Source organism: Cervus elaphus, chromosome 18 (assembly GCF_910594005.1).
Source record: "Cervus elaphus chromosome 18, mCerEla1.1, whole genome shotgun sequence".
Classification (NCBI taxonomy): Eukaryota; Metazoa; Chordata; class Mammalia; order Artiodactyla; family Cervidae; genus Cervus; species Cervus elaphus.
The window spans coordinates 113,474,504-113,492,018 of record NC_057832.1 but is presented as its reverse complement, the minus strand read 5'-3'; the positions used below and the strand labels follow the sequence as shown (position 1 = coordinate 113,492,018).

The 17,515-nt window shown below is 40.2% G+C and overlaps 1 protein-coding gene across 4 annotated transcripts in view; it reads left to right on the top strand.

Moving 5' to 3' along the window:
• Positions 1-17,515, top strand: part of TPK1 (thiamin pyrophosphokinase 1) — a 358,776-nt gene that overhangs the window by 36,839 nt on the left and 304,422 nt on the right. The gene's annotated exons all lie outside the window — the stretch shown is intronic.

The window sequence follows — 17,515 nt, the reverse complement described above, 5'->3', positions numbered from 1 at the left end:
CGGGGGTTGTACAAAGTTAAGAGAGCGTAGGCCACGTGGCTGCCCTCATGTCGCACACCAGCTGTGAATTCAGAGGTCCTCAAGACTGCACGCTGCCTCGGGAATTTGCTGGAAGGACACATAGAGCTCTCAAAAGTTGTTGTGCTCATGGTTATGGTTTATTGCAGGGGAAAGATATGCATGAACAGAAAGGAGCCGAGGAGAGTGGTGCATAGGGTGGGGCCAGGAGAGTTGCAGATGTGGAGCGCCCAGCTGTGGACTCCTGGGAGGCACTCAGCACCACGTATGATGTCCTTGGCAGCCTCGTGTGATATGAGCCCTGGGTGTGCCAGCACTTGGGGTCCACAGTTTTTACTGGGACTCCTCATGCAGGTGTGGTTGACTGCCCTTGTGGCTGATCTCAGGCGCATGGCCCTCCAGAGGTCAAGCTCACCCAAAACCCCCGCCCTGAATCACACTGTTCCCCGTCTTCCGTGACCCAAGGTCCCCAGGCAAGTGGAGGCACAGTTACCAGGCTTTATAAGCCAAAGGTTTAGAGATTAGCTCCCAGAAGCTGAGGGCAGGGGCAGACCTCTCTTTACACAGATGGGACAAGTGACTGAATGGCAGCAAAACCTGAGTGAAAGGAGGGGATTTGAGCAGGAGCTTGATGTGATCTGATTCAGTCATAAATAATCTGCTTTGTCCATCATGGATTTAGAAGATAAAGGGGGAGGAGAGGAACAAGTGAAGAGGATGTTGTTGTCTAGATGAAAGGCTAGAGTGGATTGGATCAGGGCAGAAACAGTGTAGAAGGGGAGAAATGTAGGATCTTGGCTGTTGTTTGAAAATAGCCTTAAGTAGATGTGCTGATGGATTGATTGGGAGTGTCACGGGAGAGAGGAGTCAGGGTGAGTCAGTTTTTTTGCCTGAACAGAAAGAGTTGCTATTAAGGAGCAGTTTTGAAGAGCAGACCAGAACTTTGGTGGTTCTTGTTCAGTTTCTCAGTCGCGTCCGACTCTTTGTGACCCCGTGGACTGCAGCATGCCAGGCCTCCCTGTCCTTCATCATCTCCTGGAGCTTGCTCAGACTCCTGTCCATTGAGTCAGTGATGCCATCCAAACATCTCGTCCTCTGTCATCCCCTTCTTCTCCTGCCTTCAATCTTTCCCAGCATCAGGGTCTTTTCTAATGAGTCAGTTCTTCCCATCAGGTGGCCAAAGTATTGGAGCTTCAGCAACAGTCCTTCCAATGAGTATTCAGGGTTTCTTTCCGTTAGGTTTGACTGGTTGGATCTCCTTGCTGTCCAAGGGACCCTCAAGAGTCTCCTCCAACACTGCAGTTCCAAGCATCAATTTTTGGATGCTCAGCCTTCTTTATGGTCCAACTCTCACATCCACACATGACTAATGGAAAACCCAAAATCTGTCACTGTTTCCATCATTTCCCCATCTATTTGTCATGAAATGATGTGACCGGATGCCATGATCTTAGTTTTCTGAGTGTTGAGTTTTAAGCCAGCTTTTTCACTCTCCTCTTTCACTTTCATCAAGAGTTTCTTCAGTTCTTCTTCGCTTTCTGCCGTAACAGTGGTGTCATCTGCGTGTCTGAGGTTATTGCTGTTTCTCCCAGCAATCTTGATTCCAGCTTGTGCTTCATCCAGCCCGGCATTTCACATGCTGTACTCTGCATAGAAATTAAGTAAACAGGGTGACAATATACAGCCTTGACCTACTCCCTTCCCTGTTTGGAGCCAGTCCATGTTCCATGTCTGCTTCTAGCAGTTGCTTCCTGACCTGCAAACAGGTTTCATACGAGGCAGGTTTCACAGGTGGTCTGGTATTCCCATCTCTTTAAGAATTTCTCAGTTTGTTGTGATCCACACAGTCCAAGACTTTAGTCAATGAAGCAGAAGTAGCTGCTTTTCTGGAATTCTCTTGCTTTTTCTGTGATCCAAATGGATGTTGGCAATTTGGTTTCTGGTTCCTCTGCCTCTTCTAAATCCACCTGGAACATCTGGGAGTTCTCGGTTCACGTATTATTGAAGTGTTGCTTGGAGAATTTTGAGCATGACCTTGTTAGCATGTGAAATGACTGCAATTATGTGGTAGTTTGAACATACTGTGGCATTGCCCTTTTTTGGGATTGGAATGAAAACTGACCTTTTCCAGTCCTGTGGCCACTGCCTGAGTTTTCCAAGTTTACTGGTATATTGAGGGCAGCACTTTCACAGCATCATCTTTTAGCATTTGAAATAGCTCAGCTGGAATTCCATTATCTCCACTAGCTTTGTTCATAGTGATGCTTCCTAAAGCCCACTTGACTTGACACTCTTAAGATAACTAGCTCTAGGTGAGTGATCACATCACTGTAGTTATCTGGGTAATTAAGATCTTTTTTGTATAGTTCTTCTGTGTATTCTTGCCACCTCTTCTTAATATGTTCTTCTTCTGTTAGGTCCATACACTGTCTGTCCTTTATTGAGCCCATCTTTGCATGAAGTGTTCCCGTGGTATCTTAAGTTTCTTGAAGAGAACTCTAGTCTTTCCCATTCTATTGCTTCCTCTATTACTTTGCATTGTTAACTTGGAGTTCTGCCAAGAGATTAGGCCTGGAGATACACATTTGAAATCAGCAGCCACGGATGGCAGTTAAAAGTATGATACTGGATGAGGTCATCAGTGGAGTAAGTGGCAGATAGAGACAGGAAGTGGGCCCCGGGCTGAACCCAGGATTCCGACTTTAGAAGACTGGGGAAAATGGGAAGAGGAAAAACCAGGGGAAAAAAAACCTCACAGTGAGACCAGAGGAGGACTAGGAGGTTGGGATGTTTGGGATGCATCAAAGTGCTTCCTGGGAGGAAGGAGTGGTCAGTTAAATGAACCCCTGCTCAGAGTTACAGGGATAAGGACTGAAGACCATAGATTGAACAAAGCAGAGTCATTGCTGACTGTGATGTGAGCGTTTTCATTGGGTGGGATTGAAAGCCTGATTGGAGTGAAATTAGAGAGTGGGGATACTAGGAGTTGAGGAAAAAATGAGACTGAAGTTCTCAAGGTTTTTTTGTTTTTGTTTGTTATTTTTTGGCATTTCTCTATAACATAGAGAAATGGGGAGATAGGCTGAGGGAGAATGAGAGAGAGAGAGTGTTGTGTGTGTTAAAACATGGATGTTTAATAGTATTATACATGCTGTTAGGAATGTTCCAGAAGAAAAGGTAATAGTTCGTAGGAGAGAAGAGGGAAGAAATAGAGAAATGACAGGGTTGATTGCTGAGTTCTACTACAAGAGGGGCTGGATCTGGGACACAGGAGGAGGAGTTAGGTCTACAGTGATTTATGTACGAAGGAGTGCGGTGTATAGAGTATATAAATGGTGGAAGTGAGTGCATGCATTTGTGTGCATTTTTGGTGACTGAGTGTATCACTGAAGAAGAATGCGAGGTTTTAAGGTGAGACTGAGAGTGAGGAAGGAGGTTTGAGGACAGAAGTGGAATTGTCTAAAGGAGGGTGGCAGAGTGTAGACCCTGTGTGGACCTGTGTCCCACTTAATTCATGTTTGGTCATCTCTCTGTCCCTGAGAAGCACATCAGTGACTTTTTAATATTTTTTCATTTGGTTTGATGTTGGTTACTTCCGTCAGCCTCCAAATAATTTAGTCTTCATGTATAATTCAAATGTATTTAAAATGCCCCCAGGCTCTGTGGCTCTGCTGTTATAAAAACTGGAAGAAAGATCCTTCAGTCAGTGTCCTCCCAGAGATTCAGTCCGGAAATGTACAGAATTTATGCAGTGCTTTGCTGGAGAATGGGAAACCCTGGGGACAGACTCCCCACTGCCAGCCAGCTCTTGGATTTTGGCCAAATGAACTAACCTCTTGAGTCTTCTCACCGTAAAAACAGGGACTGGAAAGAGTACTTAACCATAGTGTTGTGTGCGTTTTAAACAAGACACTTAGGACAGTAAGGGCTCAGCTAATGCCAGTTATAAACAGCCATTAACCACACCTCTCTTCTTCTATATTGTAGGAGAATGAGCTTTTTGAAGTTTCCCCGGTGAAAGTAGGTAGACTCTTGTAGGTCTGATTTCTTCTTATAGATCCCTTCTGTTTGTCTGTAATATGTAAAAATGCAGAGCTCAAATTGAAAAATTTTTTTCTGTGTAATAAGGCTGGCCCACACCCAGCCTGTTGTGACAGTGACCAGCACTTTTCTTCGGATTCTGAGTTGACAAATGGCCTCTTCTGGCTGTATTTGAGATGGTCATGTGGCACAGAGATTTGGATGCTTCTTCCTGGGTCTGCAATCAGATGAGTTAAACACCCAGAACTGGCTGAACAAAGCAGACTTGAAGCGTGAATGTGATTCTCTGTATTGTGATTAAAATACCCAGTGAACTGGCTCTTCCTTTAGGGATAAGGGAAAAAAAAGGCTTGTCATGTCTATATATTTACCTTAAATTGGAAACCTCTTCTAAACTGATTTCTTAGTTTTTAAAAACTCAGAGAATTTATAGGTATTCTGAGGAAAGATGACATTTTGTGGAATGTTCATTTGGTGTAAAAATTTATTTGATATGCCAATACCCTTGAAAAATTCAAAAGTACTAGAGGATTAAACTTACAGGGTGCACAAAATGTTCTGTTTTACTGAGAGTAGGAGAGATCTACTTGTTAAAATGAGATTTTTTTTTTCCCTTTTTTGTAACATAGTTGATTGTAATTGAGTTTCAGTGAACCATGGGGCCATGAAGTGGGAGCTAATGGAAATCTTTTATGAAAGTAGTTGGAGCCATGGGACATTGGGCCTGATTCTTAGCTATTTTACAGTTAAAAAGCCTTTATTGATCATATGCTGAACACAGTGCCCTGTACTAGGGAGAGAGAAAGGAAGCAAAGGCAAGATTTCTTCCTTTTGAGGTGTGAAATAAAGATGGTATAAAATTTTATTTAATTTAGTCTATCCTCCCCCTTTTTAAATCCATGAGCACTAATTGATTACCAGAGTTTAACCAATTGATTTTCACAATACTTACCACATAATTATGGTTTCTCAGGTTACAGAACATTTAATCATTTTAGGAATTCTTTTTTGTGGAGGAAGATATAGCCAATTCAGGAAATTCCATTTACCACCAAGCAGGCTTCAATTTTTGAGCTTTTCTTAAATTAGTAATTTTATTCTTGCTGTGTTGGTTACGTAGAATTTTTTGGACACTGTTCTTCTTGCAATAATGTTTAGCCATCCTTTTTACAACTGCCTTTTAAAGACTAGAATTCAATTCTTGACAATAATCTAAAATTTTGTGTTTATTTGTAAGTGAATTTTATTGCTATAAGAAAATCAGTATTGTTACAAGAAAATCAAGATAATGTATACTTACAAAGTGAATGTAATCTGCAAAAATTTGCTTTAAAATGGTATTTTGAATATTGTATCATCATTTAATATGACAGAATGTTGAAATAAGAATTTGGAAGGGTAGCATTTTAATACCTCATGGAAATGAATAATAAATGAGTAAAATATTATCTGATTTAATGATTACTAGGAATATTGAGTGAAAGTTAAACTGGAACAGAATAGCAATGTTATAATTATGTAACTGCTTCTTGGATAGACCTAACCTAACTAGAAAAAAATTAACTCTTATATAGAAAGGCAAATTGTAGGTAAAAATTTTGATTTCAACGTGAAGTTTTTTTTGAGTGTCAGATATTTTATTTGTTAAATGTTAAGAAAGTATTCTCTTGCTATTTGTATGTTTTTGAGGATAAAGTGCATGCTAGTATCGAACTTAAATACCTTGTACTCCTTGAGGCCTGGTCAAGACCTGGTTAAATATTTCACCAAGCTGACCCATCAATGCCATTGCCTGGGGGTTCACATTATTTGGAAGTTCTAGAAGTATTTGCCATTCAGTTGATCAGTCAACAATATTTGAGTACTTACTATGGTCCTAAACCCTGGTAGGCTTTGGACAAGTTAGAGAAATGTCAGCAATATTGACATATATTTTTCTAATACTCTTTCCCCCCCAGGAATGGTGCCAAGTTGATAAAGTATTGATATATCCTGAAATGAATATTGTTAACAAACTAGTCATGAGGTCTGATAGCATTTGTCATCTTTTGGTTAATATTTTCCTAGTTAATGTATATTTTTCTAATTTTGTGCTTGAAGGATTTTTTGGTTCTTAATATTTTAATGTCTCTCTTATAAACAGCATATAGTTTAGCTGGGATTTAATTTTATATCCAGTCTGATAATCTCTTTGAACTAGAGATTTTACTTTGTTTCTTGACTATGATCACTGATTAAATTTGGTTCATTTCTGATTTTTTAAGTATGAACGTTCTTGTGTGGATGTGTGTTTTTATCACTTTAAATTTTGACATAGAGATTTACAAGAAGTTGTAAAAAAAAAAAAAAAGTTATTCAGGGAGGTTCCATGTACCCCTCACCCAGTTTACCGTAGTGGTAGCAGCTGCAGTTATATAGTACATGTTAGAACAATACCGAAACTGGGAAGTTGACAGAGCTTTGCATGGAACTTAATTCAGATCTCACTAGTTTTACAAGCATTCGTCTCTGTGTGTGTGTGTGTCTGCGCACATGTGCAGTTTTACTCATGCGTGTGCTTCTGTAACCGCCACTAGATTCAAGATGCAGCCTGTTCCTCAGCACAGCTTCCCTCACACCAAACCTTTGTAGCATCACCTACCCTTCTCCCTCCCTCCCATCCCTAACTTCTGGCATCTGCTCATCTGTTCTCTATCTCTGTGATTTTATTTTGTTTTATATAAGCGGCACCATCCATTGTGTAACCTTTTGAGTCGGTCTCTTTTCACTCAGCATGATTCCTTTGAGATCCATTCAAGTTGACTGTATCAATGGCTCATTCCCTTTTATTGCAGAATACTGTTCCACGGTAGAAATGCCTCGTTGTTTTGTTTCATCATTTCTCCCGTGAAGGACATTTGGGTTACTTTCAGTTTTGGGTTATTGCAATTAAAGCTGCTGTAAACATTCGTGTACTGGTTTTTGTGTGAGCGTGAAGTCGTCCTGTTTCTAGGATAAGCGCCCAGGAGTACAGTTGCTGGATTATGTGGTAGTTGCATTTTTTTTTCTTTCTATTGCCATACTCTTCCAGAGTGATGGGTTTTACCAGCATTGTGTGAGTGATCCAGTTTCTCTGCACTATCCCGGACATTTAGTATTGTCACTGTTTTAAATTCTAGGTATTCTGACAGGTGTGTGATAAGTCACAGTGGTTTTAATTTGCATCCCTGATAGCTGATGGTGAATTCATTTGCTTATTTGCTGTCTGTACAGCCTCTGGTGAAATGTCTATTCATGTTTTTGTTTTTTTTTGGGGGGGGGGCCCATTTTCTAATTGTTTTTGTACTGTTGAATTCTGAGGGTTCTTTCTGTATTTTAGGTACAAATTCTTCGTGAGGTACCTGGGTTTCAAATATTTCTCCTACTTGTAGCTTGTCTTTTCATTCTCTTAACAGGGTCATTTGCAGAGCAAAAGTTCTTAATTTTGACAAGGGCCGATTTACCACTTTTTCCTGTTACATGTCATATGTGTCAAGTGTTTTTTTTTTTTTTTTAAACCTCCTGACTATTCTATCATCTCTAGGTATTTTGCTATAATTCTTATTTAATTGTATTCCACTTTACTCTTTGAGAAGTTATATACCCTGTGTGTATTCTTTTTGTTCTTATTTTAAAATTTCTAATATGTATATTTGACTCAAAACATAAAGTTAATTATATTTAGCTTCTTAGTAGACTCTAGGATCTAAGAATATTCTAGTGTACTATCCTTTCTTTAGACTTAACCTACTCTATTCATTTTGTCGAGTGTTGAGGTGTGCATACTTCATAGCATTCCACCACCACCATCTGGATTCCAAAGTTCCTACTGCAAGCCAATTATCAGTCTGATTGTCACTCCTTACTGCAGTGATAAAAACCAAAACCCTCCTCAAACAAGCTCCTCTCCCCGAAATTAAAACCAAACACACATGAAACCTGAGACAGAACAAATAAGAAAATCCACCTAGTGGAGCAAGTACGTGAAGAAAAAAAAATGTTTATCTTGCCATTAAACTAAATATCAGGGAAAACAAATAAGTCACATGAGGAAGTTTCTTTTAACAGAAATATTCCAGGTAATAAGAGTAATGGTAGAATTAGAATCTCAACTCCTAATGAACAGTGCTGGAAGTCAAGAGCAGTTACAGAATTAGAACTTCAACTGCTGATGAAATAATGGATGTAGATTGTGATCATAACGAAAGGAAAGATGTCTTAATCTGTTCGGGCTGCTGTGACAAAATACCGCAGACTGGGTGACTTATAAACAACAGAAATTTATTTCTCACAGTTTTGGAGGCTGAGAAGTCCAAGATCAAGGTGTCAGCACGATTGCCTTCCTGGTTCATAGCTGGTGCCTTCTCACTGTGTGTTCACTGGTGGAAGGGGGTGAGGGAGCTCCCTGGGGTCTCTTTTACAAGATCACTAATCCTGTTCGTGTTGGTTCCACCTTGAGGACCTAATTGCTTCCCAATGGTTACCTACTACTAACGCCATCACTTTTACGGGAGAGGGGAGGCCATCTAAAGGGAAGTGAATGGAAGGCAAACCTGGATTGAAAGAGATTTAAGAGACTTATGTGCTGAGTATGTTTGAATTTCATTTGAATAAACCAAGTATAAATTTTTTTTTCATAGAAGAGGAAATTTGAACACATGGAGTAATTGATATCAAGCAATTATTTTTTAAAAAAACCTTTTTTGAATATGTTGATTATATTATGGTATTGTCTTTTAAAAAGAACTTATCTTTTAGAGATGATGCATGCTGAAATATTTACAGATGAAATGATACCGTGTGTATAAGAGTTACTTTAACAATGTTGTTTTTATTGCCTTTGTGTTGAAAAAAATTTCTCAAAGGATGTGAACCTCGCTGTTTCTTGGAGTATAAAAGTTACTACTATCCAGTAGCCCCCTACCTCAGCTGTGTACAGAAGCTATCAATCATGAGCAATGACCTGTCTTTAATGTAATTTTGACTCTTGTTTCTGGGGTTTTGTTTATAATGAGATGTTAGAAATTTATGATGAAGATAACTGGCATTTACTGAGACATATTCCATGGCTACACTCAAAGGCATGTATTTTGACTTGGTAGTTTATGATGTGCACGAAAGTATCTTGTGCTTTATGGGATTGTTAATACTGTCTTCTGGAAGGAAAGAAAATTGGCAGTCATTTCAGGAGTCTTGTTGACACAGACATATGTTTTCTACCCATAAGGCTGAATATGTATTCTTCTGGCATATTTACTATTTCTATAAACCACGGTATTCTTAAACATTTCAGAAATGTGACATCTATAATATTTATCCTCTGCTGATACATTATTTATAGCACTAACTAGAGTTGTAAATTCTTAGAAATATCCATATTAAAACAACTACAAATTCCCAAGAGAATATTTTAGGTATTCATCAGTGCTTTTTTTTTAATTCCTAGAATTTTGGAAACAAATACTTTATGTCAGTTTTCTAGTGTTCCTCAGCTCTGTGTGATTTTACTCTGAGTCACTTCATGGCCAAAAGCAAAATACTGAAAGTTTATAGAGTTCAGTTGGCATGATATAGGTGATACATTTGTATACCTACAAGATTGCTGATGCTTGTGGGGGAAGGGCTGAGCAGAGGAGAGTAACATTTCTTAACTTTTTTAGGAATTTTATGAATTCCATGCAACTGATTCTTGTGCCTACAGCTGGTGTGTGCGTGTGTGCTAAGTTGCTTCAGTCGTGTCTGGTAATTTAGTTTTTCTTGATGCTATAAATATTAAGAACTGGGAACAACCTTAGACTACCCCACTTGCAAGCTAAGAAGTCAGCTGCCGCAGTTTGGTGTATACTGCTAAAAACCTGGGACTCCCAGACCAGAGATGCAGGACAGTTATCACTCACAGCAACAGCCAGAGTGCAGTTCCTCCATCTTGTTTTCCAGTGGATGGTGGAAGCTTTTTATGCTGTGGGTTTTAATATGAGAGGAACTCAGAACTTATGAATCTCCAATTTTTTATAATGGGAAGTAAATGCCACAAAAGGAGATACTATATTATACCAGATAGTAAGGAGGCTTGCACTTTGCTTCAGAGCAGACACTGTCTCTTATCTTCCAAACCATCTTGAAAAGTTAGTCTGGAGCAAAAATGTTTGAATACCTCCTTTGCAAGAGAATGACCTTTTGGCAATAATCTACCTTGTTTCTCTACTTCTTGGCTTTTGATGGATTTTTCACAAGATACCCCACTCTGTTGTCCACTGGCTAATCAGATCAACAGATGCTCTGACCATATCTGTCCAGTTTATCTCATATAAATTAAACCAATGCATGATTGGTCATACTCCAAAGCAGCAGGATGACACCTGAGCTAGACCACTCACTGGTAGTGGACCCAGGGTAGTAAAAATATAATAAGGTTCATCAGGGCCATCCTGGCCAGAGAGCAGCTTGCGCTTTGCCTGCTGACAGAGGCATCGTGTCTGTTGGACTTCTGCAGAGTTGCTGTGGAGACTGAACAGCTGCGGTAGCCCAGTGGACATGGGGTTTCAGCCTGACTGAGAGCTGCGTGAGCCAGCGCCTTTGCTTCGGGGAGCAGAGTCGGGGGATAAAGTTTCCCCAGGGCCATAGTTGTCACTGCTTCATGAAGAGCTGGGATGCCACTGGGAACAGGGTTGCCCGTCCTGGTTTGTAGATTAGTCCATATTAAGTACCTCATGGAGTGCTCAAGTGTGGCATCTACTGTTTCTGGAGCCCAAAGAGTCCGATGAGATATTGGGACCCTTTTGTTGATGGGGGTCCTCGACTGCCAGAGGCACTGAGGTGATCGTGAATCTGCCTGCATAGTCCCAAGGAATGTAACTGGAGAATGCTCTTGATGTTGTGAGGGTTTCTAGGCCGCCTTCGCAGGCCGAGGTGTGATAACGTCCCGGGCAGGGCTGGGAGAGTGAGCCTTCTGAGTTGGTCACTAACAGGATCTCTTTGACAAGTGAAGTGAAAGTCGCTCAGTCATGTCCTACTCTTTGCAACCCCATGGACTCGTTCATGGAATTCTCCAGGCCAGAATACTGGAGTGGGTAGCCTTTCACATCTCCAGGGAATCTTCCCAACCCAGGGATCAAACCCAGGTCTCCCACATTGCAGGCAGATTCTTTACCAGCTGAGCTACAAGGGAAGCCCAATAATACTGAAGTGGGTAGCCTATCCCTTCTCCAGCGGATCTTCCCAACCCAGGAATCGAACCCGGGTCTCCCGCATTGCAGGCATATTCTTTACCAACTAAGCTGTCAGGAAGCCTTCGGGTGTCAAAGGATGCTAAACCCAGACTCCTTTCCCCTCTCCGCGGTTGGCAAATATCCTGAGGAGTTGAGGTTCCCAGGGATGTGCCTGGAGGCCTCACATGTGAGTGCCAGTGGGTGTTGGGCCACAGGGCCCCGTGGGAGAGGAAAGAAGGTGTTGGTCGTAGTCTGTGGAGGGATCAGCTATGTCTCGGGGGCAGGGAGTGTCAGGAGCAACAGCTGGACCCAGACAGCGGTGGTCCGCCCTCATCCTCCCGCTCCTGTTCGCCTTTCCCAGTGGCCACATGTGGCCGTGGTTGTTGAGATCTTGCTTCTCTTCTGCCTGCTCTGCCCCGCTGCCTCTGAGTCCTTCCTGAAGCTGTGATTTTCCTTCTTGTTTCTGCTGGACCTTGGACCTCGACAGGCAGAGCAGTTTACATGTTTGAAGAGCCGTTCGTCACCTGCTGCTCTCTTAGCTGGATCGGTCACCTCTGGCACTTGTGGGCCAGGGAAGCACAAGCATTGTGCACATAATTCCTGCTCTCGGTTCAGATGCAGAAGTGATGGCGACCGTGGAGGGAGGAGCCCCCGCAGGGTCCCCTGCTCTCAGCCTCGGAAGGAGACGGACGTGCTCTCTCTTAAGGCTGACTATGCAGAGACCCTTGAAAAGATTGTCTAAAACAAAGGCTGTCAGTGCTTCACTCACAAGGTGGACAGAGGTGCCAGCCCCTCCTGGAGGACTGTCTCCAGCACCGAGGGCGTGGACCCCTGTCGCCTTCTACTGTGCTCCTGGTTTGGAGCTGTTCTCTGCATTCTGTTTTATTGTCAGTGTGATCGCATCTATTTTATGTCTTTGCAAATTGGCCCAAGTTTTCATTCACTGATGTGACTCTCCTTTAGTCGTTTATGTATCAGGGTGTTACTTCAAAGTGATCCTGAGAAAGGCCAGTTTCCTGAGGTTGTCTGACTGATAACACATTCAAATTTCCCTCCGTGCTGGCTTTTAGGAGCCCAGTCTTCTGGTTTCTTTTTTACTCACTGTGCCTTCTAGATCTTTGCTAACTCGTTTTAACATCTCTTCATGTACTTTTACACTCTTCTACACTCTGCTATTCAGAAGAGGTTTTACGTTTATTTGTTTGAAAATAGGATTGCACGTCTGTTGTATGGCACTCAGCTTCTTAGGCCCTGTGGCTGCAGAAACAAAACAGGTAAGACACCCTCTGTCTGTGGGTCATCTTACTCCACTGCTAAATGTGTGCTTAGCGTTGTGTATTATATCCTCCTCACCACAGCTTCCTAAGAGCAGCATTATCCTTCCTCCTTCAGGGGAGCTCTTGACATCCCCTGGTGGGTGGTCTACCTTACCTTTGGCTCTGATGCCTCGACATCCCCTGTCCCCCCAAAAATACACACACACACACACACACTTGCCAGCATCTGGCTCATCTGATCGTTCATGAAGGGGAAAAGAATAGTGAATATATGTTTTTATTTTTTAAATTTTTTTGAATATATGTTTTTAAAGAGTACATTACCTCACTTCCTTAATCTGTTTGTACATTTATATATATGGCATTTTTTTAAGGAACGTCATTCACAATGTTCCTTAGAAATCAGTGACTCAGTAACTTTCTCTGGAGGCCTCAGCCAAGTAGAAATTGTGAAGGTAAGTTATAGCTAGGTACGTTCTCTTAGTGTAAAATATTTTATCCCTCCCCCCGCCCATTAAAAAATAACATTTTTAGTGAGATCTTTATTTGTATTTTATTTAAGCCAAAACATGACTGTCTTCTGGAAATCTTAGAGAAGCAGTTTTGCATTGTGCTGGTGATTCTGGGACAGGTCACATTTATTGCAGGTGACAAACCCACTTGGATATCAAATTATGCTGGTAAACTGAATGATGGTACATGCATGCCCTTGAGATAAATATGACATTTTTTAATTGTTTCAGTGCTTGCTTTTTATTTTTTGTTATATGAACACTTCCATTGAAAAGACAGTAAAAAATACATTTTTTATATTCAAAAAGCATTCTAAGAAATTAATTATTCATCCCAAAGAAGGGAACTGGTTGGTAGGAGATTGGAGAGAATGACTTACGTTTCACTCTATATCCTATCATCTCTCTTAATATTGATTCCCAGTACATGAACTATCTACTCAAAAAGTAAAATTGGGAAAAGTTCTTAGGAGTTTGATGAGTTTGGAACAATTCTGGTTTATTTCCAAGAGCCTTTGCAACTCTTAAGATTTGTTGTTGATTATGCATGTCCAAAGGAAAGGAAAACACACACACAAACTCAGAAAATACTGTTATTATAGAGTGCAATTTGTCCTAAAATTCAGTATAATAGTGCTAAGATATTGACTACATTTCAAACCTTACGTTGTTCTTGGAAGATCTTGAGTATATATTTACAGGATATGTTTAAATATAATGTTTTTTAAAATTTATTCTTCCAGATTTTTGCAGCCTTGGCCCCACAAAAGGCATAGCAAACAGAACATGTTTATTTAACAAACAAAAGAAAATGATTTTTTTTTTATACCAACTAGTGAAAAGAAACTGGCCCTAAACTCTTGAGTTTACAGATATTTTTTTGGATTCACTTTGTATTAATAAATTTGTCTTCAGAGAACGAAATTATTTCCCTTGGTTGTAGTATCTTTACCAAAAATAATAATGAGCACTGTAGGTGTTCAGTATCAAATGCCAACTAGTAATGAACTTTGGACAAAGAGGTGGATGGAATATAAGAGCAAATCAAGTGTCTCACAGTTGGCTGACTGTGAACAAATTCTGAACAGAATAACTCAAATAATTGAGTATATGTTTGCTTTCAAAAAAGGAATTGGGAACCTGTTAATCAGATTCTCAGAAAACAACAACAACAACTTCATTTCTGCTTAAGGGTTAAATTTATTTTAAACAGTATCTTTTTATTATTTATTTATTTATATTTATTTTTTAAGTACTACCTTCACCAAAGAGAAAAAAGCTTGAGTTGTATTTTCTCAAATTTATTATATTTATTTTTAATGTATTTCTTTACACCCATTTTCTTTCCTATTTCCTGCTTCTTTGTCATTTTGCCTTTTTGGAGGTTTCCTGAATGTACCTTTTGTATCTATAAATGGCTTTTTCAAAGACTGTGTTGTTTATTGATTGTATTGAATTTGTTTACTTTTAATGTGTCTGTCTACTCTCTCCCTTTACTACTTTTTTCCTTTCTCCCTGCCTTCTTTTGTTATCCTCATAATATCCTCAAATCTCTGAGGGTATCTATTAAAGAAGCTCTCATTTTCATTACTGCATATCATCTTGAGGTGGTTGTTTTATAATTTATTGTTTTTTCTTCTTTAATATTCTTCTCCTTTGAACTTTTTAAAAAGATACATTTAGTAATGAGAGGACATCCTGGATTGATTTAGGCTGGTGCAGTTTTCCTTTATGCTTATGTGGCTTGTTTGTCCATACAGATTCTCCCTTGAAGGAAGTCTTCTCAATTGCAGGCCTAATGATTGGAGTTGGATACATTGTAGAGAGGAAATGTGAATTTTCATTGCTAGCAGTGGAGTGTTTAAGAAGGTCCTTATGAAACTTGAGCCCTGAATGGGGTTCAAGGGCATGAGATTTTCCCTTCTTCACTTCTTATAGTTTTAAATTTGAATCAATTTTATAATTAATTTTATTCAGATATAATTTTTAACTCAAGACAGTTTGTGGTAATTGTATGTTGAACAATGGATGGACATCATTTAACTCTTTAGATAAATAACTGATTTTAGTGAAAAATTTTAGGGTAGATTTGGCCTTAAGGCCACACAGGCCAGTCTTAATTTCGCTCTTATGTTTTTATTTCTCTCATACAATCTTATGTTAATCATCTGTCTTCTGCTAGACTCTGGAATGTCTGAGCACAGGTACAGTATTCTATCTTCAGTACCTTTATGTCAAGCTCATGAAAATGCCAAGCACTATAAAAGATGTTGAGAAAATTGAGACTCAGAAATTGAGAAAGCTTACAGATATCCCAAGTGGGCTTCCCTCATAGCTCAGTTGGTAAAGAATTTGCCTGCAATGCAGGAGACCTGGGTTAGATTCCTGGGTTGGGGAAGATCCCCTGAAGAAGGAAATAGCAACCCACTCCAGTATTCTTGCCTGGAGAATCCCATGGACAGAGGAGCCTGGCAGGCTATAGTCCTGGGGTCACAAGAGTCAGACACGACTTGGCGACTAAAGAGAGAAAGAGAGATACCTGAAGAGCATTTACTATTATTATTTTTATTTTTAAAGGTTTTGTCAGTAACTTAGGAAGGGCATTTATTATTGATTGAGTACTGCAGGTAAAGTTGTCTCCAGATTTTATGGAGCCTGTGTTCATTAATTATGGCAGAATTGGAACCCAAGTCCAGTATTTTATCTGTGTCTACTTCACCTTGCTTTACAAAGGGGTACTGATGAAAAAGTCTAAGATAGTTGTAACAGGTGAATCTATTAAGTTTTGTGGTTAGACTCAGTTTGTTTGAGATTTTCCCATTTAGTAGTCAAAGAGAAATAGATCTGTGGTTCCTTGCTTTATGGGTCCTAATATACATGTTTATCAGTTCTGGTGTCTCTTCCCTTTCTCCCTGGTCTGCCCTGTGATACTGAGATACAGTATATTTTACCTGGGAATGAGCCCAGTTTTTCTTTCTGTTCAATTATTAGTGTCCTTTTTTTTTTTTTTGCCATTAAGCCTAATCATTGTGTGTCTTTAACTCTCTGTCACAGAATGTCACCCCAACTTTTTGGGAGTCATTCGAGCTTCTGTTATATGTAGCTTTGTCAAGATAGCTGTTCCTCAACTTTTCAGTCATAATTACCGTGTTAAAATTTCTGACCTGGAACTTTTGTGTTTTCTTGTGCTTGATTCTTTGTCTACTAATCTTTTTGCTTCTTCTATAAAAATTGTACAGAAAAAGAAGGAAGTCCTTGGATGTCTAACCATGCCACTATAATAGGTGTTTTATTTTCACTTTCTCCCTGTTACCTAGTAGGTGTCAAAGAAAAATACTAAACTGTTAAATAAAAAAATCATTCAGTAACACTTGTTAAAGTGCAGTATGGAAGACTTTAGGGAGAGGTCACAGTAATAAGTTTAGGACCACTTCAGTGGGAGACAAATTAAACTCAATGGAGAAGTGGGAATTTATAGCTGAGGAGCAGGTTAGGAGTCTGTGGATGGAAAATTACTAAGAAGAAATATAAGGGGGCAAAGGGGGATTCTGGTTAAACCAACCTGACAGGATTCTTGCTGAAGGCAGGCCAGGGTGACCATTTATCACCAGGGGGATGGTGGAGGACGAGGAGCCCCATCAGATACTGAGCAGGGTGTGGGGGTGGGTTGGTTAAATGGACTTAGCAGGATTCATGATAAAACTGGACAATGCAGAGATGGCCATGGAAGCCCAAAAGTTAGATGTACTTGAAAAAGAGTTCAGGATAGTCTGAGTAGAGTTCAGTCCATAAGAGAATCTTTGTCACAGGTGGCGCACCATTTGCATCAGAAGACTTTTCATTTTCTTGCTTGGTTACCTTCAAATTCTTGTAGGGCTGTTTTGGTTTAAAGCAACACACACACAATTATTGAAAGTGTGTGGGAGGTCTGGCTGCTTGACACACACAGGTTTCCAAAAGAATGTTCAGGTTCCGGCTGCTTGCCTCCCAAGAGCCAGTAAACAAGCCAGGTTGGCGCATAGGAAAGTTTCCTTTATTTCAGATATCAGCTTCTAGTGGGGAAGGTGGTAGACATCTGTTCAGAGGCCAACACCGCTCCCCCCGTCCCCAGCCCAGGTAACCCGTGGGGCAAGAGCTTGTATAGACAGATGGAAGGGGCTACATGCAGAAACAACACAATTATCTCTAATGGTCATCTTCCAATTGGTCATCAGTGGTCTGACCAGCATCCTCTTGGTTGTTTTAGGTACAGTTAATCTTCAGTTCCAGGGTCCATTTATTCCTATTTCTCTGAGGCCAGTTCTTGGAATTGTGGCAGCTTATGTCCTGGTCATCAAGCAGTTAATATCTCTACCTGGGGTTTTAGTATCTATAAGGCAGCTTCTGAATATGGCTCAAAATATTATCTAGAGCCCTTGAGAAGGAACTCAAGGTCTTTGAG